This window comes from Rhipicephalus microplus, chromosome 2 (assembly GCF_043290135.1).
Source record: "Rhipicephalus microplus isolate Deutch F79 chromosome 2, USDA_Rmic, whole genome shotgun sequence".
Taxonomy (NCBI): domain Eukaryota; kingdom Metazoa; phylum Arthropoda; class Arachnida; order Ixodida; family Ixodidae; genus Rhipicephalus; species Rhipicephalus microplus.
This window is the reverse complement of record NC_134701.1, coordinates 196,398,473-196,425,696: the sequence shown is the minus strand read 5'-3', so window position 1 is coordinate 196,425,696 and position 27,224 is coordinate 196,398,473. Positions and strand designations below refer to the sequence as shown.

The 27,224-nt window shown below is 43.4% G+C and overlaps 1 protein-coding gene across 1 annotated transcript in view; it reads left to right on the top strand.

Annotated features, from left to right (window-relative positions):
• The window catches only part of LOC142796477 (uncharacterized), a 405,078-nt gene that overhangs the window by 117,266 nt on the left and 260,588 nt on the right, over positions 1-27,224 (top strand). Inside the window, exon 2 of the transcript XR_012893863.1 lies at positions 16,420-16,517. The gene's annotated coding sequence lies outside the window, so the exon portion shown is untranslated. The remainder of the gene's footprint in view (positions 1-16,419; positions 16,518-27,224) is intronic.

Here is a 27,224-nt window from a genome sequence, read left to right as displayed (position 1 = left end):
CTGGCATAGATAGAAAGTGACGTTTGGACCAGATACGTTTCTCGCCATGCAGTGCCGCCACGTGCATGCACTTTGCTCCACAGTGTTCCAACATTAAACAGCCATATTCTTGCAAAGAACATGGGAGAGAGCGACCACGTTTCATCACGCGTCGTAAAGGTTAACGCTGACGTAACTGCTCTAGTGATCGCCATACCTAAATGCGCAGTTCTTTCAGTGATCCTGTCACGACAAAAAAAGAAAGGGCTTAAAGCGTGCGACAAATTCCCGTGACTCCACTCGTTCTTGATGAGTTCGATAAATATTTGCGGCAATCGACTCAAGAGGTCATAAACCCCGGTACTGAGGTGTTTCAACAATTACTTGGAAAAGTGGTTATAACCCCTTTATGCCTGCAGTTCACTGTGCTGCAAGTGAGGCCATTCTCTGCACTCGCTCGATATGCTTGCGACGATATGTGAATAAGTGTGCACGCTGTGTCTTTTCGTTCTTCATTTTATGTAAACACACATCCTCTCCTTTATAGATGTCAAACAAGATTTGTTTTAAATTTTGCTAAGCCAGTACGTATTCCTTTCTTTTTTCCTGTCGACTTTTGGGTACTGTGCCACCACGCAAAAATAAAGATGGCGCAAAAGAAATCACTTTAAACGTGAAAGTCAAACTCAATAAGTTTTTTTTTTGGTAGTCGAAATTCAAAGTACTCGGGAAATGTTACCCTCCACGTGGTCAAATTTGTCGATAGCCGTTCTGCTTTCAGCTTTTCCAATACCGGGATCAAAGGGGTAATCAATCTTCATCTCATCATCTCATCTGACGTGTGCAGAGTAAAACGAATATATTGCTTCACTATTTTAGCGTAATTGTTAAAGCGAGGGAATCTGTGCGAGATGTGGTTTCAAAATGTTAATATGGATTGATCTATGCCCCCATGCATTGACCCTAGTAGTGAATGATAGATCGTTCACTTTGCTTAGTATAGGAAGGTAAGCGTCAGCCGAATGAATAAACGTTGGACGCAGTGGTTTTCTACGCTGAACGAGCCCACTGACTGGCCTCACTGACATTACAGATTTGTCCCACCGCGGTGTTCTAGTCGCTAAAGCACTCGGCTGCTGATCCGCAGGTCGCGGGATCAAATAGCGGCTTCGGCGGCTGTATTTTAGATTGAGGCGAAATAGCTGTAGGCCCTTGTGCTCAGATTTGGGGGCAAGCTTAAAAACCCCAGGGGGTCAAAATGTCCGAAGCCCTCCACTACGGCGTCTCTCATAATCTTATGGTGGTTTTGTGACGTTAACCTCCACATAATATTATATGCTACAACTTTTTCTCCCTCTGTTCTGAAATATTCAAACACATTAAGCGCGTCGGGGTTATTCTCAATAAATTTGGCCTTGGTGAAAGTTTTCGTTTGCCCTAATATAAGCATAAGAGGTCACCGTAGAGATCTCTTCAAGAGCTAGCCGTTCTATTTCAAGTCTGAATATTCTGTTAATGACAATAGCTGAAACTAGAAGCAAAAGCTGTATTTTGGTCGGCGCTTAGAAACTCGCATTCTATCATATGTACCACGATTCCTTTTGTAATAATTGAATATTTCTTTAAAATATCTATGTTAGGTTTACTAAAGTAATTTACAGACGACTTGTCTTACTCGTTGATCGATTACATCTCTCTATATTTTCTATTATTGAACACAAAAAATATTTGAGTACATAGCTCTGATAACAAAAATTCACTCAGAAATTGAAATCAACATGGTACTGCTCTTAGCATAAGGGCTGTTTTTAAAGCAACTCGAGCCCTATGAATACAAATTGTGATTCGAAAGCAAGGCTCAAATAAATATTTGAAGAAAGTGAATGCGTTGGCCAAGATAGCATTTGCCTGCAAGCGTACCCGAGTACCTGTCGAGCTATTAAGCGTAGGCAGTGGCTCAGAGGAACAGACTCTTTGGTCTTAATGTCACCTGATTCACGCCGCTCCGCACTTTTGAGCTAACAAAAAAAAAAAAAAGCCTTGAGTCAAGTTAAGCATGGTGTTTCCTGGGCTTGATTTACCTGATTCTAGTTATTCTTCAATTATGTCCTATCACGTACTCTTTTCACACGTCTTCCTAGGGGTTCATACGCCTTTCATACGTCTTCGCAGACCATGCCAGTCCCAACATCACACAAATCATTTAACAGCAAATCAATCCATGTTCACCACGCACCAAGAGACTATCATCATTATCAATGGGTATGTGCCACAGCAATAGGATAAATCCCCTTACTCACCCCTGGTCTACTAAAAATAGAGAAAGTAACAGTTAGCCCAAGGAACCACAGATGTTTGTGTGGCTCATCAGAAAATTGCCATCATAATTAGAGGTGTGCCTCAGTGAGTGGATAAAAAGTAGCTTTGAAGCGATGGCAGCGATCGAAGACTTGGAGTGCGTAAACCAAGAGTACTAGGTAATCCAAGATGGAGTGGTCGCTGCCAAAAAATTCTGAGTTGTCGAAAATCTTACGCCAACGACGACATGCCAGTGCTGCGTATGTGGTTTAACTCAGACGCATATGCCCAGAGAACCAAGATATAAGCAATATAGTATCGCCTATCTAAAGCCCACCGACCAGCATCTAGTTTAGGCCTAGACACAGTTTGAAAGAAGCCAGATTAGTCTTTTATAATCACACAGTTTGACTGTTTCATGGCTTGCACGGCTTATTGCAAGCTTCGATATTTTTTTTAATGTTCCAGTTCTTCAAGATGGCAAGATTAATAATAAATTTCATCGATTTCTCGGTCAAGCTGTCTAACCTCATCGTCCTTTACTTGTTTCTCTCTCCTCCTCTCTCTCTCAGAAGCTGGTATAATGCCATTTGTTAGAAGCGAACATGTCTTGCAAAGTATCTTGCTGTTATTGGCAACCCAAAACACGCGTTAAAGATATTTAATTGGAAGCGTATTACACTGTAACTTATAACAATATTATTATAATATTAGTTATATCATTCTATTTATTATACTGGGTATTTTCTTTCCTCCTACAGATAATGTGAGTTTCTCACAATAGCCTACTCATATGAGGAGAATTCTGCTGAGTGCCGCATACCATCTTTAATCACTATCTTCACTAGCAAAATCACACTGCATTACCTGGAGAACACCACGGAAAAGATTTCCGATAAACTGTCGATAAGACGCCGGCCGCATAACTGGCTCAATATGTCGTCAAACGTGCCCCGCCGCGGTGGTCTAGTGGCTAAGGTACTCGGCTGCTGACCCGCAGGTCGCGGGTTCGAATCCCGGCTGCGGCGGCTGCATTTCCGATGGAGGCGGAAATGTTGTAGGCCCGTGTGCTCAGATTTGGGTGCACGTTAAAGAACACCAGGTGGTCGAAATTTTCGGAGCCCTCCACTACGGCGTCTCTCATAATCATATGGTGGTTTTGGGACGTTAAACCCCACATATCAATCAATCATGTCGTCAAACGTGCAAATACCAACTAATGTTGGCGTAAAAGGTTGCGTGTAAAGTTTGCAAGTCTCTCGAACTGCTGCAATTACACCTACCCACTTTGGCCGCAATAGTTTTTTTTGAAAATCACTCGCGAAAATCAGTGTCGTCTAGTTACAGTATGATTGTGTGGACATGCATCAGTACACAGAGCAATCTCTTCTTTACATCCGATTCATTCATCAGACACAATGTTTGTGTCTTCTCTTTTTGCTAAATATAATGTAAACTAGACATATATAGCGATTTCACGGGTTTCACGTTCTAAATCCAGAATATGAGCATGAGGCGCAAAGTCATTTGGTCTCTTCAATTTGGCTTGCACTGCCTGCCCTAGTTCTGAAAAGTGTCAAAGCGGTGCCAGCGGTGCCATGGGCGCGCAGCACTGGTTCAGCAAGTGCAGATGCAGCCGCGACACTACAGTGTGGCGGCTTCTGCCAAAACGAAGATGCAAGTACAGGTAGAGTTTGTCGAATAGCCAACGCGGTGTGTATCGATGACGTTGTTTACCAAAACACTGCCGCGATGGCTGTCTTCATCCCGTATAAAGAAAACTGCTTGACAGCGTCAACGATCCCGACAACGGCGATCTGTACAGTAACAGAGGAGATGTTGTCGGGGTTTGTGTTGGTCATTTGGTCGTTGTACGTGAAAATGTCGGTCATGTTCTCAGGTGCAGGAATGCTGTCGGGCGGTTCCATGACTATGATTTCAAGAGAGTGTTCGTACTGTCCAGAACGACGATTTAGTGGTTTAGTATTCGATCCTGTATTGTCAGCCTTCTATTCAAGTGCATGCGAGGCCGTAGAGCAAGAAAAAAAACCAAAAATACTGGGGGTTCTTTGACCACCAGAGCCACTTTTCTTCACGCTCTATCAATATAAGACACGTTAGAAAGCTTTCCTAAAGACATATTTTAAAACAGTCTTTTTGAAGGCTTCCTACCACATCGGTTTTACGCTTTTATAAAAATGAAGTGAGCTTGCGTCTCGAGCAGCATCATTATTGCATTAAACTTTTTTTCCTGGAATTCTTAATAACTACACAACAACGTTGAATTCTTCGGCTCATCAGACACACACGTAAAATAATCCGTCTTAATAGCTGCCGTTAAGACACAGCTAAGAATACCCATTGGTGGCGCGAGCTTGACTTAACTGTTTGAACGCATGCCCTGAACAACACGCCGCATCGTCTGCTCCAAGCTTGGGAGGAGAAAGGGGCGCACGCCGTGCTTCACCTCTGTGCACCTCCTTTTGAGCAAGTGCAGGCCGGCAGAGAACTCGTGCAGCACTACGCTTGTACCACGACAAAACGAGGAAGCCAGTGAAGAGCGCGTGCGCGCGGCACCAGTAAATTGAGGAGAAAGGTGCTGCACTTATTAAACTGGTGCCGCAGGTGCCGCTAAATCGAAGAGACAGATCGAGGGCTCCAGAAACAGCAACCGTCTTGTACTCTTCAACGCACACTGACGTCGCACAGCGCGTGCGCCTCTGGCTTTTTGCCTCCACCAAAACACGACAGCCACGGCCAGGGTCGCACCCCAGGTGAGCCCCATAACCACTGTACCACATCAGCAGACTTATACCGAACACATGACGTGAGGGCTTGAAGCAGTCTACTACTATGTATCAAGCTGAGCCAGTGCTTTCCCAGACTTGGTGAAGGAATAGACTCGCTGACTACAAGATCAACAAAAACAAATGGGAAACGTGGTAGCACGGGCAACGTGCGACGCGTGATTAGGGTTCCGACCCCCATCAACAATTAGGAAGAGTAAACATCACGTCCTTATTAATATAGTACACGTAAGAAGGATAAGGGAGCACAGCGGATACTTGGAAAGGTGGAAACGCGAAACAACCCTCACGATACGTGACCTGTTTGTTCACCGCATAAAAGAAGCAGCCAGCGCGGTTCGCCTGTGTCGGGGAAAGTACGGAAAATGGAAGCAGCGAGGTCGCTTTTCCTTTAGCCAATGAAAGTAACGGAGGGCTTGCGCTTCTGGGGTGCACTGCAACCCTAATTGCCAAACGATGCTACGAAGATAAACATTGTTGCACTTACGCGGGCTATAAGAAAGGGGCCGCATGATTGCTTGTTGATTGAAAAGGAGACGAAGAAACCCAATCTTGGTGTGTGCTTTGACCTCTCTCTATCAAGCTTATATAAGTAGGGAGGAGTATGAGGAGCGCCAGCGGCGCATGAAAAGTGAACAATACATAGAAGTGAGAAGGACAGCAGTGTCGGCCTTAAGTGAGCTTCCGTGTATCGATTTTACTTTAAGTGGCGTAATTCGGCATTCGGACATTCTGTTCCTTACTGCCTCCAGACAGAGGTTGAGGGCTGAGAGGTGGCTCGAGTAGAAGGAAGTATAGGCATGCTCTGCGCGCTTCAAAGCACACCAAATGCAGCACTGCGTGAATGCTCCATTACAGGAATGGAGGCTAGAAAGAGCGAATGGAGGCTAGCAAGAGCGAAATGGAGGCTGGCAAGAGCTTGGCGCAAAGATAAGCAAGCTACGCTAGAGTAAACTTTGACGAACATTATTCAAGCCTGGGGCCAATGTAATTAAGCGGCCTCATAGAAAGATGCGAGAGAATAGGTCGAAGTGCGAGAGAATAGGTGAAACTGTAAGCAGCTCAAAAAGTGTAAAAAATTTGTGCTCTTGTTGCGGTTCTCAAAAGAGGTATCCTTTTTCAGAAGGGTGGTCAGAGGACGAGTGATGTTGCCAAATTTCTTTTCAATGTGACGAAAATAGAAGCATGAGCCCATGAAGCTGCAAACATTTTTGTCGACATAGGTATAGGAAAATCTCGCACAGCGTGAACTTTCTCTGGATCAGGTTTGATTACTGCAGCGTCTACGAGATGTCCGAACATGGTAATTTCGCGGCGAGTAAAGGTGTATTTAGATGAACTGAGTAGATAGGCAGCAGAGCGAAACTTAGTGTACTCTTGGTAACGTGTATCTTGTGTTTTAGTGCTTATGGAATCATCTTGTGTTTTAGTGCTTATGGGGTCATTTTATCCGGTGCTTGACCTTTTTCTTCAGACTTTGGTAATCTAGGGAGACCGTATTTCATGATGTGTGAACACTTGTATCGTGTGAACTCTCCTGCTGTGTGAACGGCGTCTGGCAGCAACTTCAGGCTTTAGGTGCTGCAAAGTATTTTCGCATCGACATAGAATTCATGTGCAAAGAGTGCAAGCGCACAACCCATATCATTTGGAAAATATACATTACTTGCCTGCTATCTTAAGGCAGGAAATGGCAGGCAGGAAAAAGAGATCGACACGGGTCCAAAAGTTGATATTTTAGATTTCATTTAGTATTTTATATTTCGTGCACCTCTCACCAGGTAGCCCGAAAGTAAACTTCGTTTTATGATTAATGGCATAACTTACGAGAAAAAAAAATATCAAACTTCACCAACGCGGAGGCACCAATTTCGTCGCCTGTCATTTTCGAAAACTGCAGATGCTATAAAAAGACAAATATTTTTGTTTTGAGGAAGATATTTTTTACTTGAAATGCATGTTTAATGAAAAATGAATTCATACAGTTTCAAGTTTGTAAACCTTAAAAAAATAGCTTTTAAAAATATCTAATTTTGCGACAGTTTAAAATAAGTTTCGTATTCCCCATTTTTTTTCTCCGAAAGTAAATCAAGCAGCGTTTTCAAACTTGAGACGTTTTAAAGATATAGTGTGTTAATTAAGTACATAAATTATTGCTGCCGTAGGGCAAATGTACATTTTTATATATTGCCTCAAAGTTCTCATATTGGCAAAAGTGTACTCCACTGACATTTGAATAATTAAAAAAACACCATCTTCGTTTTTTCTTAAAATCTCGTAAATAGACAACCGAGGGCCATCATACAGTAATATAGAAAAACATGTTGCATTATTTTGTTTTTAGCGACAATATTCGTGGTACAAATCAGAGCTTTTCGAGAATGCGCTGATAAGTTGAGAATTCTAGAAATCGGAACTGAAAAGCGGCAATAAGCTTCAAACGCAAGTAAACGTGACCGAATTTGGTGAAGAAAGGCTGTTTTAGCAGATAGGAGTAACTATTTTGAACACGGTATTCTACAGTATCTGAATTCACTCTTATACGTAGAGCACTGACAGTTCTAATATGTGGTGCCTCTCCATTACTGACACACAGATGGAGCTGCTGTGACGGCCATGTGTTTGCAACACTTTGGGTAAGAAAATTGAATGTTGAGTGAGTTCATAAACGATTCATAACAAATTTTTATCATTTGGGGCACGAAGACTGCCGAATTAGACTGAAGAACACGCTTTAGGGCAAGTTGTCATCCGTCGTCTGCTCTACAGATGAATTGCTGTGCGCCGCATCTCGGAGGCAATGCTTTAGATCTTATGGTTCAAAGTAGGGACAAAGATTACGCCTCCCGTAATTTTATCAAGAAAAACATTGTGAAATTCATTTTAACGTACTATACTTAAGTTTTGCATTCGCACTGTGGATACATTCGCACTGTGGATATATTAACATAGAGCGGTGCACGTGCTATCAGCATTTATCCCCCATCTAAATTTGACAACCACCTCCATGATCAAACTCCTGACTTTTGGGTGAGCAGCCGAGCGTCATAATTGCTCCACTACGTAGTCCGACACATAAGGCATTTGAAGCGAACGGTCACCTTACTTTCTCAAAGCGCGTTAGTTTCTTCCGTAATATAATAGTTTTGCCCCATCAAGATTACAAGATTATCTATACCTTCATCAACATAGGGCATTTACACGACTGATTATAGTTCGACACTGTAACTCTCCTGTCTTAACTTTTTTTGTTCATCGATCTGCGCATTTCCTTCTTTGACCTATATCTATCATTGCCTATTCACTCGTGGAATATAATGTAAGGGGATATTGATGGCTTAACGCGGGGCTTTTCAATAAACAACTTTATTACTCTCCTGCTTTTTATGCGTGACGTAGGAATTCCGGCCGTCATTCCCGCTTGTTAGTTCCTCGGATACCACAGTGCTCTTACGTTTAACGCTGTACTATTTAACACTGTACTAAGAGTAAATACTGCAGACGAATACTGGCTCTCAGGCTGAAAAATCTCGTGATCTGAAGATGACAATCGCATTAGAACTCGGTAGCATATTATTATCTCATGGCATTTTATTACCTTATATATACGCTCCATCTTTACCACGTGTTTTATCCTTTTCTCTGTTTTAGTATACGAAGCCTCAATCTCCACTACGTACCACAAAACAGCACAAGTGCCAGAACAATCGACACCGCGAGGTCATAGTATAGTTTTACAGCTATAACTTCGGTCCTACGCCTTGGATATTTCGCTGGCTTCGTGTGACCCCACACAATTCGTATCTTCATATTTCTTCCGGGAACTATACCGCACTGCAATCACAGCTTAATTACAGGTACCCCATTTGGAGATGGGTTGCAGTAAAGCAAGCGTGTGAATAGACGGAGAAAAAAAAAAACACGTTACTGCTACAGATTCAAGTACTTAGGAAGTAAGAGTGACGAAAGCACATGACTGTGACAAAAATGTAAAAAGGCACGCCGTAAAGAGAACCAGTACTAGTGCGGGTGACTCAATCATCGATTTCCTTTCGAAGGCTGCCTGCCTCCCGTTGGCAATATTTTTCCCGTTCCGAAATCCGTGCCCATTAGCCAAAAAGGAAAGTGCGTGACAGTGGAAATGGAACATTAATTACTGGTGTTCCAGTGTACTTCTTGTTAGCACGGAGTAAAGAAAAGTACTTAGGACGTTTAGGTGGCGAAAAAAGCACTGGAAGAAAAAAGGTGTGTCTATTGTGGAGAGAAGATTCCTTTCCTGAACATTAGGAATGCTCCTTTTTATGCCTTATAGCCGTTAGCAAATTCTCTTACTCGGTTTTGTCTTTTCCGCTTACTCTAATGGGAGACGAACAGAAAGTCGGTGTGGTCTAGGTAGACCGGCGTCGGAGTATACGAACATTCTTTAATTTTTTCCCTTTGTTTGGAACACGCATGACTTATTTCCATTTCCACTACATCATTACAAGCATGAAAGGTCCACTTCTGCTGCAGTCACTATTTAATAAGGGGTTCGGTTTTAAAAGGCAGTTAATATAGTTTGTGGATCATTGTGGTGATTCAACCATTAGTCACGTTTTGAGCTTATAGACTCTTTCTTTATTATCGTTAGGCTAGGTTTTCTGCGATGCATTTAGCCCATCAAATGGATGCTAGTCATTTCTGCAAACAGCCTGCTCAAGCAGAGCTTACTTGCACTGCGGCACGGATATTGTGTACACTGCTCTAATTATGTAAATTAGCATAACAGACAAGCCAAAGCACGTGCAACTACCACGTCCTTTCCACTTTAAGCACAGCAGGTTCCACCATCAGTTCGGTGTATGTGTAACGCAGTAAAGCGAGTACGTGGATTATAAAAAGGTTGTAGTTTTTTATTATTTTATAATCATACAAACTAGCTCTTAAAAGTACTCGCTGAAAAATATTTAAAAAGCAGGAACGAGTGCTCGGGTCATAGCGCTATTGAGTGACACTATATGCACCAATAAAAGATTAATCTATTCTGATTATCTGCTTCGTAATTAATAAAGACATTTACAGACCCAGAAAGATCACAGAAAGCGTTGAGTTTTTAAAATTAGCAGTGAACAGTCATCTTCTATGTTTTTTTGGTTACTTTTGTTGTTCCTTTTGTTGGCATTGTCAGCAGCAGCTCCACTCTTCACCTATAGTTTATTTAGAAAATCTTCACCCTGGGGCACCAAATTCGGAATGCTTAAGGCGCGTCCTTTCTGTCTGTTCTTGTGAGAACGCAAAACCACAGAACTTGAAGGCTCATTTGCAACATGGCTTGAGCTTGAAGCTGCTGCACCATTTCAGAGAGTGACAAGACAGCGGTTGTACGAGGCGCAACACCAAAGCGTTGTTGGTGTTTCTGAGGAACTCTCGACTTAAATCGATTGTGAATTACTCTTTTATGCATATGTGTGTTTGTGACTATACAAACTATTTGTGTGTGTGTATGTGGTAGTGGCCAGTGTATACGTCATAATCTTTCGCCCACACATGAAGTAGCAATCCATATAAGCTAGAGGCTATAATGTTTGAGAATTTCATCAAAGATATTTGTTGCTATCAGGCAGCCCCTTTTTTTCTTAACTTAGTTTTCTTTTTTTTTTCGGTTTAAACATGTGGTCCTCTGACACCAGAAATGATATGTGCATTTCGGACAAGCGCTTTGCTTTTCCATGGCTCATTCTCCTCAGTGCACCATTCGATCACAGTCCTTTGTCTTAGTTATATCTGTAGGAGTGTAGAGTAGAGCTGTTCTCCTCCCGTAAAAGAGTTATGCTGAACTGTTCAATGTGCAGCTTCTCCCGGAGAGCAGCAGCTCTACTCTCATGACCACTTGTTTGCTGTAATGTGTTACAAAAAGCAGCAATATATAGCTTGTGAAACCACAACGAACAAACTATGCAAACAGTGATTGCACAATATCGCACAGCCTCTTCCTTTTTGACCGGCGTTCATATTGGCTTCATGTTATTTTCCCCACGGACCACATGGGAGCTCGAGCTTAAATATCTTCGCAAACCTAGAGGCGTGCCATGAGTCGCTGTTTTCGCTCTGATGATTTTATTTCAGTATGACTACATAACATGGTTTTCTCCACAAACAAAGTGTAGGCTGTTCGTTGAATGTTTCGAAACAAGAGCGAAGCGTAACACTGGAAGAAAATGAATGAGGATACTTTTTTTTCTATAGCGATGAGATATACAAATAAAGCATCTCTTCCTGTTTACTTGCCGCATCTCTTTAAGCCATTGCCCTTTTTATGACAGTCTTCCCGCATATGGCATGGACGGTATCGCATTGTCTTGAACTGTGCTATCTACATAGCCATTTGCATGGACCATTTGCATGGGCTGGCTGCGGACATCGCAATCCCGCCTGGGGTATGCTGCTGCAGAATTCTCGCAAGAGGGATCGCCAACACCGCGTCAATTTGGTTTGTTCGTTGTGGCGTGCTAATAGGTTTTTTTTTTACACTCCAATAGACGAAAAAAAAAAACAAGGAACACAGCACGCAGTCTCATCTATCTATTCAATTTAATGCAGTTGTACCGGAGGGTTGTCTCACGAATGGTTTGTTTCTGCTTCTCAGTAGTATTTCAGTAAGAAAAAATTGCTATAGTAGAAAAAAATGTTTAGCTAACTTTGCGTGAAGTACACAACATTACAAAACCACTAAAGTAAACAAATCAAAGAATGCATAAAACGCAGGCATGACAATGAAAAGCCAACCGACGACGGTACATGCAGAGTAATCATTAAATTGCGGATCGGTCAAAGGCAATAAGCAGGCGCGTAGCCAAAAAAAATTTTCGGAGAGGGCACCACCCTGCTTTCGGGAGGAGCACTTACCCCCTTAAAATGGCCATTTCTCGCTCTCTATGCAAGAAAAAAAATTCGCGGAGGAGGGGGGGGGGCGTGTTTGGTGTGCCACCCCTTGGTTTACGACCCTGACGATAAGTGATTGCTGGTGTTTCAATGCTTGCATTTTACTACATTTAAATATGCGTTGTAGACTGCTTTCTACTTGTTTATCGTGGCACACTAAACTTTAGACCCTGCTTATTTTGCGTCAAGTTGCACCATGAAAAAATAAAAGATGAGGCAGTATTACAAATGTATTAACATTTCGTTATGTTTTCATTGTTATTCAACATTGGCGCCACCTCACCTGTGGCTGAGGGAAGGTCACAATGTCAAAAGGAAACACTTCAGTCCATAAGTTTCGTTTTTGATGCGTGGCATGGTGCAGTGGAAACTTGCTGGATTAATATACACCTTGATTAACACTGCTGTAGCCAAATTTTTAAATAACGGTGGCCACGACTTTTAATACTTGACTAAAAATGTCAAACAATAAATACAGCTGATGAATACGGGCGCCGTACCACAGAGTGCAAGCACTATATTATTCTGCAATCTACGGGAGGCCATCTGAGCTGTTCCGTTGAAAAAACTGCGCAAGATGTTTCCGCGTCATTGCCTCAATTCGGCTTTGATAGGTGAGGTCGTTCGAAAAGAAGCAGAGCGTTCGCTGAGAGTTTCTTCACTGTGGTTTCGAAATGCCACAGTCTCGGCTCCGAAGTGATGGCACCGTCGTTGTTTGTTGTACCAACTCACTGCTTCTAACGCGGTCTTCAACGTGGCACGATTTCGTCGCCAGCCGGCGTCCACCTCAGGCCACCCAAACATCGTAGTGCTCAAGTTTCCAAGGTATAGACAAACACATAGCGTTCTCCCGGATAAATGGGCCAAGGCAACGCTGATGTCATCACCGCCAAGCCAGACTTCATCTCGGCGTTTGTGATGTTCTAAATTGCGCGAACAGCGTCATGTGTTGTTTCTATGCAACGAGGACATGCTCATTAGCAACAGATAAAGAAAGAAAGGGGAGGGAGGGGTAGTTGAAGGGCGATGATTGCGATCCGTCAGTGTTTACACAACCACCGCCATGAAGCCTTTGATAGGCGCAAGACGCGCCAGCAGTACACGAAGCTTCTTCGCTGTTGGCCATTCTATTTAAAGGAAACTATCGATGTACAAGATCGCAGAGGGTTTTCGAGTGGCGTTGGCTAGAGGTTACAACAACAAAAAGACATATCTGATTTTATAGATGTTTTTTTTTTATTTCGGTCGTTTTGTCACTGCATTTGAGGTGAAGCACTCAGACAAATAAGAGGGAAAAAAATAAGTTTTTAACGACTGTTGTAAAAGTTGTCGGTAGTACCACCGTGGTGGTCAAGTGGCTAAGGTACTCGACTGCTGACCCGCAGGTCGCGGGATCAAATCCCGGCTGCGGCGACGTCATTTCCGATAGAGGCGGAAGCGCTGTAGGTCCATGTGCTCAGATTTGGGTGCACGTTAAAGAACCTGAGGCGGTCAAAATTTCCGGAGCCGTCCATCACGGCGTCTCTCATAATCAAATGGTAGTTTTCCAACACTAAACGCACATATCAAAGGTTATTGGCACACCTCGTGTGCTTCAAAGTGCTAAAAAAAGTTACATCTCTGGATGGTCATATAGATGTATACCTATATACCACTGTATGACTGATCTATCTGTTACTTTGCGTTATGCATTATGTGCCTTTTGCGTTGGTCCTTCTGTGTTTTCGGTTGCATTATTTCAATGTGCTGCATTCACACTCCCCTGACAGCAAGTCGTACTGATATGCATCCTTTTTTTTTGTTTTTCCATGCATCCCTTTTTTTTTGTTTTTCCAGAAGCACCATTACCTTTCAAACTAACCGCTTTGATCCCGCACAAGTACTAAAGCGTCTTCACAAAATGGTTTGGGATTGCAAATTTGTATTGGAGGAGTGTTGGTGAAAAAATTTTTGAAGAAGTCATCTACGTTTTTAGAACAATTGTAGAACCTCTTGGGCAACCATTCCTGCGTTTAGCGGTGTCGCCGTTTCCGTCGCCGTGGCCGTCTGTGGCTAACCAATTGACATGAAAAAATAAAATGAAAAAATATTACGAGAATAGAATGAAATTCGAGCTTAGGCACTCTGCGTGACACTAGGGTATTCCACTACAGTGCCTCGCTGGTTTTTGAAAGACATATGCGGAAAGACCTTACGCAGTAACATGTAATCTACAATGACAATAATCTCTGCAACTGTCATCACTACAAGAAGGAGGAGGAAGGGAAAAGAATGGCGGTGTCCTGAAAGAGACGCGTGCCTGGTTTGCTACCCTACGCTAAGGAACAAAAATATAAGATGTAAAAAGTGAGTATACGAAAAATCCACGTGAGCTTAAACATAACTGCTCTGTTTCATAGTTCTGGACGCAAAATACCAAGCGTATCACATTTCACAGCGAATATTTGAGTCATGATGCCTACCGAAATCTTTCAAGGGCTGGACAAAGAACACTCCGTGCTTGTTTTGTGGGTTTGAGACTCGAATTCTCGATCTTCCAAGCATGGAGAGCACCAAAGCCTCGGACTCCGAAGTAGACAGTCATTCTAACAATGCAACTTCTAAGTGCAACGGGAATTGAACGATCAAAGTTTCTGAAATACTGGAGCTCAAAAAAAGTAATGTGGATAAGGAAGAATGCATTTTTTATCGCCATTCGTAGTTGGATTGCTTCTGTCTCATCGCATGGCACGCGTGTGCGAAATAAAATTCCTACGTTGAAGCAAGTGGCACCGATAGATACAGAACCTGAGATAAAAGTGTATATGTTACGTTTGCATGCTTGGATGTAAAGTCACCAAAAAATTTTATCCAACAATAGTAAGATTGCATTTGTGCATTTTCTAAAGACGTTTTGCGGTTCATGTGCACAAAAATTTTCATGCAGTAATTTTTTTCTTCTCACAGAAAAAGAACCAAAAAGCTATCGCTGACTTGCAGGAAATATTGCGGTACTTTGAGGTTAATAGTCATTTAGGCTAGCTTTGCTGATGCGCTTCCTGCTGATGATGCAATTACTGTTGCTGATTCATTGATGTAATATGGGTGTATGGCCTTGTCCTGCACCAAGTTTGCTTTGTTGAGATTTTCCTCATCTGCTACGGTGGAACAGTGGATAAGGTGCTCGGCTGCAGACACCAAAGTTGCGGGTTGGATCCCAGCGGTCGCATTTCGACGGAGCTGAATGGTAGAGGCCCGTATACTGGGCAATTTCCGTGCACGTCAAAGGTGCCCTCTAAAACTTTTCACGACCTCATTGTTTTATACATGTTTTTCTAGCTGGTTGCGTACACTGAATGCATAGGAGATAAGTACCGCAAGAACGGCCGTGATAGGCGCACGCTGTGCAACGTTATTAAGAGTGGCGATATCAAAATAGAATGAAATGAATGCTTACCTTCAACTCAATTTTAGCGGACTCACTTGACCATGTTTTCCTAGCCCTGTGGCTTCGGAAGACTGCCCCAAAAATTAGCTGAAATCCCTACCGTACAGGAAGCTCGCTTACCATATTGCGCGTTATGTACAACGTATTGAGGACGCCGTTGCGATGGTAACAATAATGTGGTACTTGAAGAGGGAACAACACGTGCGAAATGAGGCAGCTCGCGAACGCTTCGATAATGTTTTGTAGTTTTACTGTTTTTTTGCGATGACATCTATACATAAACGGTCTTACATTTTTTCTTTGAGTTACCACAAACAATGGCACCTGGAACATCCCCGGTGCGTTTTCTCCAGCACTGGGGCGCATTATTTGACCAGCCTTGCAGTTTCCAAGCTGAAAAAGTTGTAAAGTTTTATTCTCCTCCGCGTTCTGTAAAAAACCGCGCTAAAGAAAAAAAGGGCATCCAATGATAATTCCTATATTAATACCATGCCACGATACTAGTTAACGTTATATTTATACAAACAAAGGTCTGTGCAATCCGTTGTCATTTCCGCTGGCTAGTTCTGGCGAGTGGCACTGCGTGTTATGCACTCCACACCAATGTTTTCAAGCGTAGAGAGCCCCTTTAAAAACACCAGATTTTCGCAATTCCCACAGCCCTTCACTACGGCATCCCTAATAATCGTATCGTAGTTTTGGGACATAAAACCAAAGATGTGTATACTACTGTATATATAGTATACTGTATATGCACCTTGTAAAAACATTGGTCCCGCTTTTCATTAGCGGACCGGACAATACTTTACTTGTCTTAGGCACATTCCAAGAATGCCGCATGAACTTTCTTAATGGCTTCGTGCCACAGTAAGGTATGCAGATAAACGAAGTTGTTTAAGGTGGTCGTAGAAGCTTTGGTGTGTAGATTGTCTACAAAAGGCTATCATTATCGTGAACCAGCACGCGTTCTCTTCATTCTCTTTGCAGTGACACTGGTTATGCAAGCATAGACCGGCACCTCTTGCCATCATCAACCGGCACACCCAATGGTCGTTTTCTTTGCCGTGAAGCTGTCGAAGCAGTAGGTAAGTTTTGCTCCATCGTGCGAAACACCTGAGGTGGCGATGCGTTACAGTAATTGGGTAAGCTCCGCGACCGAGTGCAGCTGGTGCGAGCGTTAAACTAACACTGCTTGGCCAAGTGGAGCACGTGAAGAAAAGGTGGAGCACGTGTCGCCGAGAAAGGAAGAGAAATAGAAAAAGAGGTAAGGAGAATGAAAGCGATGGAAGGAAAGAGAAAAAAAAGCGAAGTTTGAACAGAACAGCGCAAGAAATCAAAGAGGGAAGCTGCATGATTCTGAAGTTTAACAATACAACCAATATAGGCTAGAAACAACCTAACAACAACAATCTGAAGTGTGGAATTGACATGAAAAAGCAGAAAACAAAATGGCTAAGAACACAGTAGCTACCTCGAGGAAACCTATCATCACCGAAGTAAAAGCCTGTTTCATTGATATAAAAAATTTAACGTACCAGAACTATCATATGATTGTGGGAGACGCCGAAGTGGACGGCTCTGGAAATTTCTACCACCTGGGGCTCTTTAACGTGCAAAATAAAAGCCCAGAAACTGCCTAGAAGTAACACGACACCACCTAGGAAAAACCAGAGCCTGGAAACAAACTTGAACTAGCTTAGAAAACAGTTAGCATCACCTAGCTAAAGTCGAGCAATAGCATAGAAGCAACCAAGACACAGCTTATCATATCAAATAGATAAAACATATCAATTACCTATAATTGACATACAAACAATCCCGTGCCACCTATAGCTAAAGCTTAGCATACATGTCAGCAACAGTAGTCATCAGAATTATCCATCTTCGCTGTTTCAAAGCCTGCGTGACTAAATGAAAGCTCCACCTTACATTTTTAATGCTTATTCGAAGAATAAAAAGAACTGACCTTTCGCTAATTCACGGGACTTGGCGACCTGCTCAAGATCAACGCAGCACACTCAGAAGTAATATAGTTTTTAACGAGAAAACTTTGCATACAGGCCCTGAGAATCGGTTGGCTAAATGATTTGCTGCTTCTAAAGAGCTTGTTGAATTTAGCCCAAACGCGGGAGCGAACAAATAAGAAGAGGGAGAACAAAAAAAAACAAAACAAAGGACAGTTTGAAAAGTAAGTGGTGACTCATAACCCAATTACTGCATCATTTTTTGGCACACCATTTTCAGCCCACATTGCCACAGCACGTGACATTGCTGTTTTCATTTATTCCTCTGAACGATCTCAGAATGTCCTCTATAGTATTTGGGCGACTCGTTAATAAACTTCAACTCCAATTAGGATACATGCCCGGGTTGACATGGGCGAGGTCAGCCCTACTGCTGAGCCGAAAATTAATTTGTCGGGTGGTAGAAGCAAGCTGTCGCCGAGAAGTTCTCGTACTTGGAGTGGAAGCCTGCCCGTCTGTTCTATCTCACCCATTTTTCCGGTTCTCGTTGGCCATTATTTTGGCACTGCTTTTTTTTTCTGGTGATAACGCTTACAATCTACTATTAAGAGCAAGTGGGTAACGTGGGTTGGTGTTGGGATTATTTTTGTGTTAGGATGATGAGAAAAATTGTAAAGGTCGAAATAATATGGCGTGTATACTTGCTGTGCAAGAATGGAACAGCTAGGTTCTCACGTTCAATAGCAGCCATTTCGTTAACGAATGGAACTGAGAAGCCAATGGCTATAGCCCACACAACTGCCGCAAAAAGAACTCATAAGAGAGAGCGCGCGATAGCAAACGATAGTTTTTACTCGATCTTCGCGGCATTCTTCTAACAAATCACACTGGTCTCTGCAAAATCTGCGCGGAAAGGTGCCCTTCTGCGAGAAAAAGCCAGCTTCTTTTGAGGGAAAACGGACGCCTTTGCGATGTACCACTGATGCAATTTCGATATATCAAGCGGGCCGGCGCTTCTCGTTATATGTAGGCGTAGATTTTTCTATACAGTTATGATAAAACGTTGTCATGTACAAAAATGATTCTTCATTAGGAATAATTTGAATTATCAAAGTATGATATAGTCGGCTTTAACTGTACGAAAATCGACAAATATCCGCGGTGTAGATTATGCGATTGTTTCCTCGGCAATTTGAGCATATTGAAGAGGACCAAATCAAACTAATCAACCAACGTGCCAAAGTGTCCATGCCCTCACCCCCCTTCCCTTTTCCCTTTGCCTTACACCCGCACTCTTTGTATACGGTAACCCTAGTATACTGTCGAGTGTATGCTAATTTGTCTAATTCGATGTGATATTCTGCGGGTTCAAAAAAAAAAAAAAACGTAGCGCATTCAGCAAAACTCTTTTAACACGTCTCTGCGAACTCTACTAACGTATCATCAAGGTGTGGTCGTATTGTAAATGTATCTGGCCACGAAATTCGAAAAAAGTGACATGATTGTCGTTTTCACGCGTACCTGTGAACATAATCTGCTATGCAGAAATTTCAATATCAGCATGGCAACTTTAGGTCACACATAAGGCATTTCGTAGCCCAACGGCAGAATAGAGATAAAATATTTAACCGGTTGTGAGTAGAAGAAATCTTTTTGGGCAGTAACGAAGACCATACTTAGAATGAACCCTCTAAAAAGGTGCGGGATATAGCGGTGCCATTCCTTGGAAATACAAAATAAATAAATAAATAAAAGCAGCAGAACTCGTTCGTGCAGCACAAAAAAATTGCCAGACTCCAGATACAATGTGAATCGATGATATGCAAAACACGAATGAGGAAGGTTGACATGTCACTTTAAAATTAGCGTAGCGTTATGAGGCGGAGGTAAATTAATCTGTACATCACTTTCATGTCGTGCTTATTATCCTCATCACATTTACTGATGATAGTTGTGCCCGCAGTTCCCACGCTTTGAATGTAACACCTTTCTTTGCTCGTACTAATAATACCTTTAAATACAGTTTTTTTCCGCGTACAATAGAACTGTGGAATTCCCAGCCTGGTAGCATTCGCTCCTTACCACTAACCGACTTGATAGTTGCTGTCGATGAATATCGTACTGACGCGTAATTAACTTCATTTTTACTTTTGCTTTGTTACGATTGTACTTGCTTCACAATATGTATTATTTGTTTGTATTTTTTCCCTGTTGCCTTGTATTATACAACGTCCCATTCCTGTGATAGCCCTGAATAGGGCTGCAGTATGTATAAATAAATAAATAAATAAATAAATAAATAAATAAATAAATAAATAAATAAATAAATAAATAAATAATGTTTGGACGTGTCATTTACTTTCGTCATCTATTCACGTCACCTAATGCCAAACTTGGTATATGTTGAGCTAACAAAACGACCACCAGCGCATGATGAGCGTGGCATGTAGTCATGTTACATGACACGCATATCTTCATTATTATGTTTGGACCAGTCATTTACATTCATCGTCCATTCCCGTCATGTGATAACAAATTTGGTATATGTGAAACTAGTGAAACGGCCGCGAGCACGTTATGAGCGTAGCTTGTAGTCATGCTTTACATGGCACGCACATCGTGATTATCATGCTTGAACGTGTCATTTGCCTTTATCGTCTATTCCCTTCACGTGATACCAAATTTAGTATATGTGGAGCTAGCGAAACAGTCCGGTTACACCTGATCGCCCTCACGCGAGCCCTCTGGACGAGCAGAGGTCCGGTCCTGGGCCTTAATGAGCTCACTGATTTTCTCTTGGTGGAAATTAGGAATGGCAGAGTCACAGCCCCACAGGACATGCTCGAAGTACGCATAACTACCCACAAGGCGCAATCCAGGCTTGAGAACCGTCTGGGGTATATTGTGTGCAGTGTCGCAGAGCTCGGGTAGGTTCTTGTATGGAGCAATCTGAGAGTAACACCTTGAGTCGTGCACAGCGAGGAGTGTTGAAAGGGCAGCAAATGTTCTTGAGAGATAATAGTGCTTGTATATCTCGTTGTACGTGCAGAGAGGCTCGAATCGCCCAGGAGATTACGCGTTACCCGGCACGCAGTCAGTCGAACCTCGAGCAGCCGAATGCGCCTCCTCGTTCGGATTTATTGAAGCACCCTGAGTGGTTCTAAGGTGTGCAGGAAACCAGACCTATTAGTAATTTTCGGAGTATTTGGCTTTTTTGAAGATCTATAGTATCTGGGAAGGCACAATACCCATTCGAAATCCTTTGATAGCAGCCTTAGAGTCTGACTAAATTGTGTCATGCACACCGTCCGTCTATGCAAGAGCAGTGCCAGCCTGCTCTGCAACAATGGAGCTAGAAGAGCTAGAAGAACGAATGGGAGTGCAGCTGATTGATTGCTTTTGCTACAAAAGCAACGGTGGAGGTCGTTCATTGCCATTTTTTTGCAACACTGCTGGTGCTTCGAGTGTGTACATGTATCATCAAAGGTTCGTGAAATGCTGTGAATTGTTTTCTCCTGTACGCCTGCACGCATTAGGTGCAAGTACGAAGATTCAATTCATTTGGTCGGACACGCCGTACAAAGCGCGTTTTTGTTTTATTACGATAGCAATTATATGGACACTTTCGGCTGGGCATAGTCACCGCCGGCGTTAGTGTCGATGTCATGCACCGTATATGCATACGTATTTATATATGCGAAAATGGAAGAAAGAAAAAAAATCTAGAACAAAAAAACACCCCGGCGTGTGGAATCAAACGTGGGAGCTCTGCGTCGTGGAAGCGAGGCGTTAACCACTGAGCCACCCCGGAGGGCATCTTTTACCGTTAAAATGGCAACTCCTTATATCTACCACGTACCGCTGCCTATACGAGCATCTCGGGGGGGGGGGGGATTGTGTTTTCAGCATTACCAGCAAGATGGCGCAATGAGCGCGCGTCACCCCATCGTGCGGCGGCGCCCGCTCTAATCTCCTACGCGTACTTTGCCCGGCTTAGAGAAGGGAGGTTACACTCCCTCATTCGCCCTGATCTCGCGGCGGTGTGGAGGGGAAGGTCGTACGCCTTGGCGGGCCTCGGGCTTTACGTGGAACGATTCTGCTGTAGTTACCGGGTGCACAAAGGTCACTGCAATCATTGCAGTCTCCATTCGCGAAAAGCGCGTGCTTTTCAGACACAGCAAAGTAACAAATGAGACGCTTATTCGCGTGTATCCGTACCTGTGAGTACGTTTTGTGCGTCATTTGTGCATGAGGAACGCGGGGCATGTTTCGATTTGATTTCCATTCTGCGCGTGACCCTTCAACTTTTTGCTATCACGTTCATTGCTTCGCCTTTCCGGCAAAGCTGCGGCTTTTTTCTCTGCATGTGTCTGTGCTTCTATTGTTGTCACGATAAAAAAAACTGAAGCTAACGGTCTGGTTATAATAAAGAAGAAATTGAGTTGTTTCTTTCCGGTTAGTGTGCGTCCTCACTAAACAAAAACGAAATGAAACGGAATGATGCTGGGGATCCCATGACGTGGGTACAAGCGAGTTTTGGAGTCGTCGTCAGCAGCAATATCAACGACTACCACAACATGAAGAACAGCCATATGGTAAGCGTGAGATTGTGCTGCAGTGTTCTTCCTACTAGCGTCCTCAGATAGCTATTGTCTCTAGCACCACCTCACAACGACTTTACGTTTTCATGCTTGTTCAGTGACAGGCTGCGTATATTGGAGCACGACAATACATGTAACTCTTCACAAAACCTATTCTTTTCCAGCGCAGCTTTGCTGGTGTTCACTGATCCCCTAGAGGAACGACACCGAGGTAGACGTGGCACCGAATGTTTCGCTTCGTCATTCCATTTCGTTTCCTCCAGCTGCCGCGTACTTGCTAATCAGGTAAATAGACCCGGGTTTCTAGAGTTTTTTTTTGCCAAAAAATATCAAAGGAGGCGACAGACATGATTTTTATCTCTCTTTGTTTCACTGACTTGGGCGTCTCGTCCATCAGTGGAAACATGGCAGAGCAATCTCGGTATAATGTCTGCACATGCATAGTGCTGTTGATTGAAACACGAATTGCAGTAACTAGACATACATTGTTCACTAATGACTGACGCTCCTGGTAGCCATCGTTGACTGCCTTAAACTAACCGATACCTAAAGCGACAAATTAGAGAACAGAAAAAATGGGCCAAAAGCTACTGTAACACGACAAAAAATGACATGTCGTGTTTGTTTTTCTTGCTCTATAATAAGAATCAGCCTGCACCTGCTGGCCCTTTTGTTCCTCGTTGTCCAAAAAAGTGCTTTGAATAACGAATTTCAGTTTACGATACTGGATCAAAACTATACAAGTGGATTCTTGTGTTTCAAGTCCATAATGGAGGACTCAAGATAGGTATACTCATAAAAGTGAGCACAATATGACCTATGAACGCCATGCGAGGGTAAAGAAACAGCAAGGTGAACCTTAAAATCGGGAATATTGTTGGCCTTGGCCACTGATTGATTTGTGGGGTTTAACGTCCCAAAACCACCATATGATTATGAGAGGCGCCGTAGTGGAGGGTTCCGGAAATTTCGACCACCTGGGGTTCTTTAACGTGCACCCAAATTTGAGCACACGGGCGTACGACATTTCCGCCTCCATCGAAAATGCAGCCGCCGCTGCCAGGATTCGAACCCGTGACCTGCGGGTCAGCAGCCGAGTACCTTAGCCACTAGACCACCGCGGCGGAGTGTTGGCCTTGGCCAGTTGCTAATTGTAATCACAATGTAAATTAGCAGTTCCTCATATATTTATAATCAAATGTAAGATTTCATTACCTTAACGTGACGAAACTAGTTTACACAACATTGCCGCTTTTATGATTAGTGGCTTTTGTCAGTATAGAGTATGCTTAATTAGTATATTTTGAAATTTGCTGGTCTGCGTTTTTATTTGATCTGGTTGACGTTTTTGAAAGTTTTCTGGGAAATAACTTTAATCTAACCTGAAGGCTGCTCTGTAGCAATCTGTCAAGAACCCACGTTGACTTCCTCATTTCCTTCAAGGCCCGTTAAGCGACCATGAAATGTAGTATCTAGGATTTTACGTCCCAAAACCACAATATGATTATGAGAGACGCCGTATTGGAGGGCGCCCGAAATTTCAAAGACCCGGTGCTCTTCAACGTGCGCTGTGACCACACAGTACACGGACCCCTAGCATCTTGTCTCCATCGAAAAGCAACTGCCGCTAGCTGGTTATTACCCGCTACCATGACGCTGTATACAGAAAGAACTGTTGCTCTTACAGAACCCAATCTGGACTACCCTGCTTTGAGTGAGAGGGTGTATACTGAGTCATCTTGTTTTAGCTTGTGCCTTCCGTAACCGTTGCTTCTATTGTGTCTTATCCACATGCTTGCGCGCGTCTATAGTATAGCTGACACCCCGACAACCGCGGTGTTTCAGTAGGCAGAGTCACTGCAGGAAGGCGTCGAACTTGTTTATTAGGGCAAAAGGAGAGAGACTGGATACAAACGGGTAACATAAAAAGAGGAGAGCACATAGGAAGGCATGTAATCTCACATGCGAGGCCGCGCGGATGGCTGTAGGTATCGTGACTCCTATACGAACTGTGCCTACGTGCTTATGCCGAACACACCCGGCGAGCGCTGAAAACAAACGGGCGCGCAAAGATGTCACGCTGTACCAGCAGCGAAAAAGGAGGCGTGGCTGGAACGAAAATTGACGCAGGGAACTGGGCGCTATATTGCGCTTTTGTACGCTCTTTAGCACCTAATATATTTTTCTTTTACGAATCATATCTATTCGGACGAGAAGCGATGCAACGTGTTAGCAGCCACCCGGCACGTGAGTGGACTCCGCGGAACCACTTTTTTACGAACGTGAGGTGCGTTCCACGCCAGCACATTGCGCAGGCGTCTTTTCAACACGCCTCCGCCATTTTTTGTTCGGTTCCATGAAAGGCCGAATGTGCACTTTTCGGTATGCACCTATATTTTTGGTTTTTGTGCACAACGTCATATACAACACCAGGTAATACGTAGCATCACTATTGTAACAAGTTAAACTAAGGAAATGAGACATGGTGCGATGGTGTTGCATATGCGCGCTCAGCAGGGCCTACTTCGGAAGGAAGAGGAATATTGTAAGGACAACGGTCCTCAATCTCGCAGGCTTCATTCGTTCCTTCATGCTGGCCGTGTGCGTGTCACACCTTTCTGTCGACACCAGAAGAGCAGTGCCTCCATGCGGCCTGCAAGTTCAGGCAATGTGCTCAAACGTGTTCGTTGCATAAAAACACGTTGTCGCTCACGTTGACGTCATCTTTCCGGTGTCGAGGCACTGTCGTTGTCGAGCCTTCAAGGCACTTGTGGTCGCTACTGTTTGTCATTAAAATTACCGATGTGCTCATTGCATATAATCGCATTGCCAACACCCATGCCATTGTTAATGTGGTCTGACGAAATGTGTTTATTGTAAACCAAAACAATGTGCCAAAGCGAAAGTTTAAAAGGGTTGTCACGAAACCGTACACTCTAAAAAGTCGAGTATTTGGGGAGTGTTTCTGCTACACAACAATAATCGTCAGGCCCACCGTGGTGGTCTAGGGGCTAAGATACTCGGCTGCTGACCCGCAGGTCGCGAAATCGAATCCCGGCTGCGGCGGCTGCATTTCCGATGAAGGCGGCAATTTTGTAGGCCCATGTGCTCAAATTTGGGTGCACGTTAAAGAACCCCAGGTGGTCAATATTTCCAGAGTCCTCCACTACGGCGTCTCTCATAATCATATTGTGGTTTTGGGACGTTAAACCCCACATATCAATCAATCAATCACCAATAATCGTCATCTACTTTGAGTACCTCCCTCGCGCTATCACCATGGTTTCGGTAGTTCGCGGTCGCGAATGGCGCGCGCGTTATCAGTGTGACATAACATTCCCGACAAAAAAGTGGCCTGCGCGGGGTTTTTAAGAAAGGAAGGGCGGTGCAAATCAGATGATTGATATGATTGATATGTGGGGTTTAACGTCCCAAAACCACCATATGATTATGAAAGACGCCGTAGTGGAGGGCTCCAGAAATTCAAACCACCTGGGCTTCTTTAACGTGCACCCAAATCTGAGCACACGGGCCAGCAACATTTGCGCCTCCATCGTAAATGCAGCCGCCGCAGACGGGATTCGAGCCCGTGACCTAGGGGTGCAAGTCAGATGATGATAATTGTTGTGTAGCAGAACTACTTCCCGATTCTTTTCTTAGAGTGATACATAAAAAGGGAGAACATACATCTTACAAGCGCGTCATCGTGGCGTTGTCAGCAAAGCACTGGTTAAGTGATGACAGTGGGTCAGTGAAACAGTAGTCACTGGTTGACAGGGCCATTGCAGTTATTTCTTTCGGACGCCACCGTAACAAAGGAAAATGACCTGAGGTAGTGACATTCATGTTCAATTTACTTCTATGAGGGGGTTTAGAGAAGGTGGAAGGGCTTAACAAGACGCATGGTTTGCAAGTTATACCCGATTCTGCCCTGTTCATTCTGAAACTTGGCCGTTTACTTTTCCTCTTTTGTACATTTTTGAATTCTATTTTTCAGGAGCGCAATTATGTTAAGTGTGTACTTGAATCTGCAGGGTGCCGGGCACTGCCGTCACACTAATTTCTGCAGTAACACTGTTTAGAGCTATGTGTTGAATTGAAATCTTCACATACATTATGTGGCCAAACCGACAGTCTTCCAGCTGCAAAACTTCTCCGGTGTATATGCCACATAAGAAGCGCTCGTCTGGCGAGAGTTGTGAGACCATTCATGAAAAAAAAAACAATTTGTCTCCTAAATGTTGTACTAATAGCAGAGTCCTTCAGAGTCCTTACTATTAGCACAGGGACTGTGCTAATAGTAAGCGATTGCTATACATTAAAAAATAGTAACTGTGATAAACGAGGCTTTTTTGCTTATTGTTATTCATACCGAAATGCTTGCCTAATAAGGGTTTCGTTAATACTAAAATTAAACAAAGCATAATTGATATCCGTTTCGACAATTAAAATCTGATGGGAAATTCATTCGTCCAGCGCATGCACCGCTGCTCATGACTTTCTCGTACGCTACCACGCCTACGATTGTTCCCTACAAAGACAAAAAAATATATTGAACTCTCACAGAAATCTATCAGTAGCGATTTACACAGATATCGGATTGAGCAACGACAATAATAGTAGTGTGCAACTCAGTTCATCGAATGCTGAGCGAGGCGTAATAAGTAAAAAGTGTACGCTTCACGCGAGGGTTTTAAGTTTCATCTTAAAAGCATTCACTCTTTTTATCTCGCAGTTTTATTTCTTATACTATTTGCACGACATGCACTGGGTTCCAGGTCTTGCGGCAGTAAATGGTAATTTCAGTTCCGATGGAGTCAGTTTTTTGCGTACTCGATGCACGCGGCGCCTTCATAGCAGAACCCCGCAGGCAGGGTGTGGAGGGGGGAGGAGTAGATACATGAAATCTCATCTGATTTCGAGAAAATCTCCGCTTATAAAGTAAACAAGACATTTGCCAGGCTTCGACGCTCTGCATTTCCTCGTGCGCGTCGCGCACGTATCACAGAACAAAAAAAAGCTGCATATAAAAGTCGGTAGACACACTGCGCACACGCCAAATATTTTTACGAGTCTCAAACTGCTTTCACTAGGAAGTCGCATTTCATTACAGTGTTTTAAAACGACGCTTCTACGGTGCAGATTGGACGCGCGTTTCGGTACTTAGGCCATTCCTTCTTCCATTCTATCTAAGGCCATCCATGCCCTCCTATACTCATTATGGTGT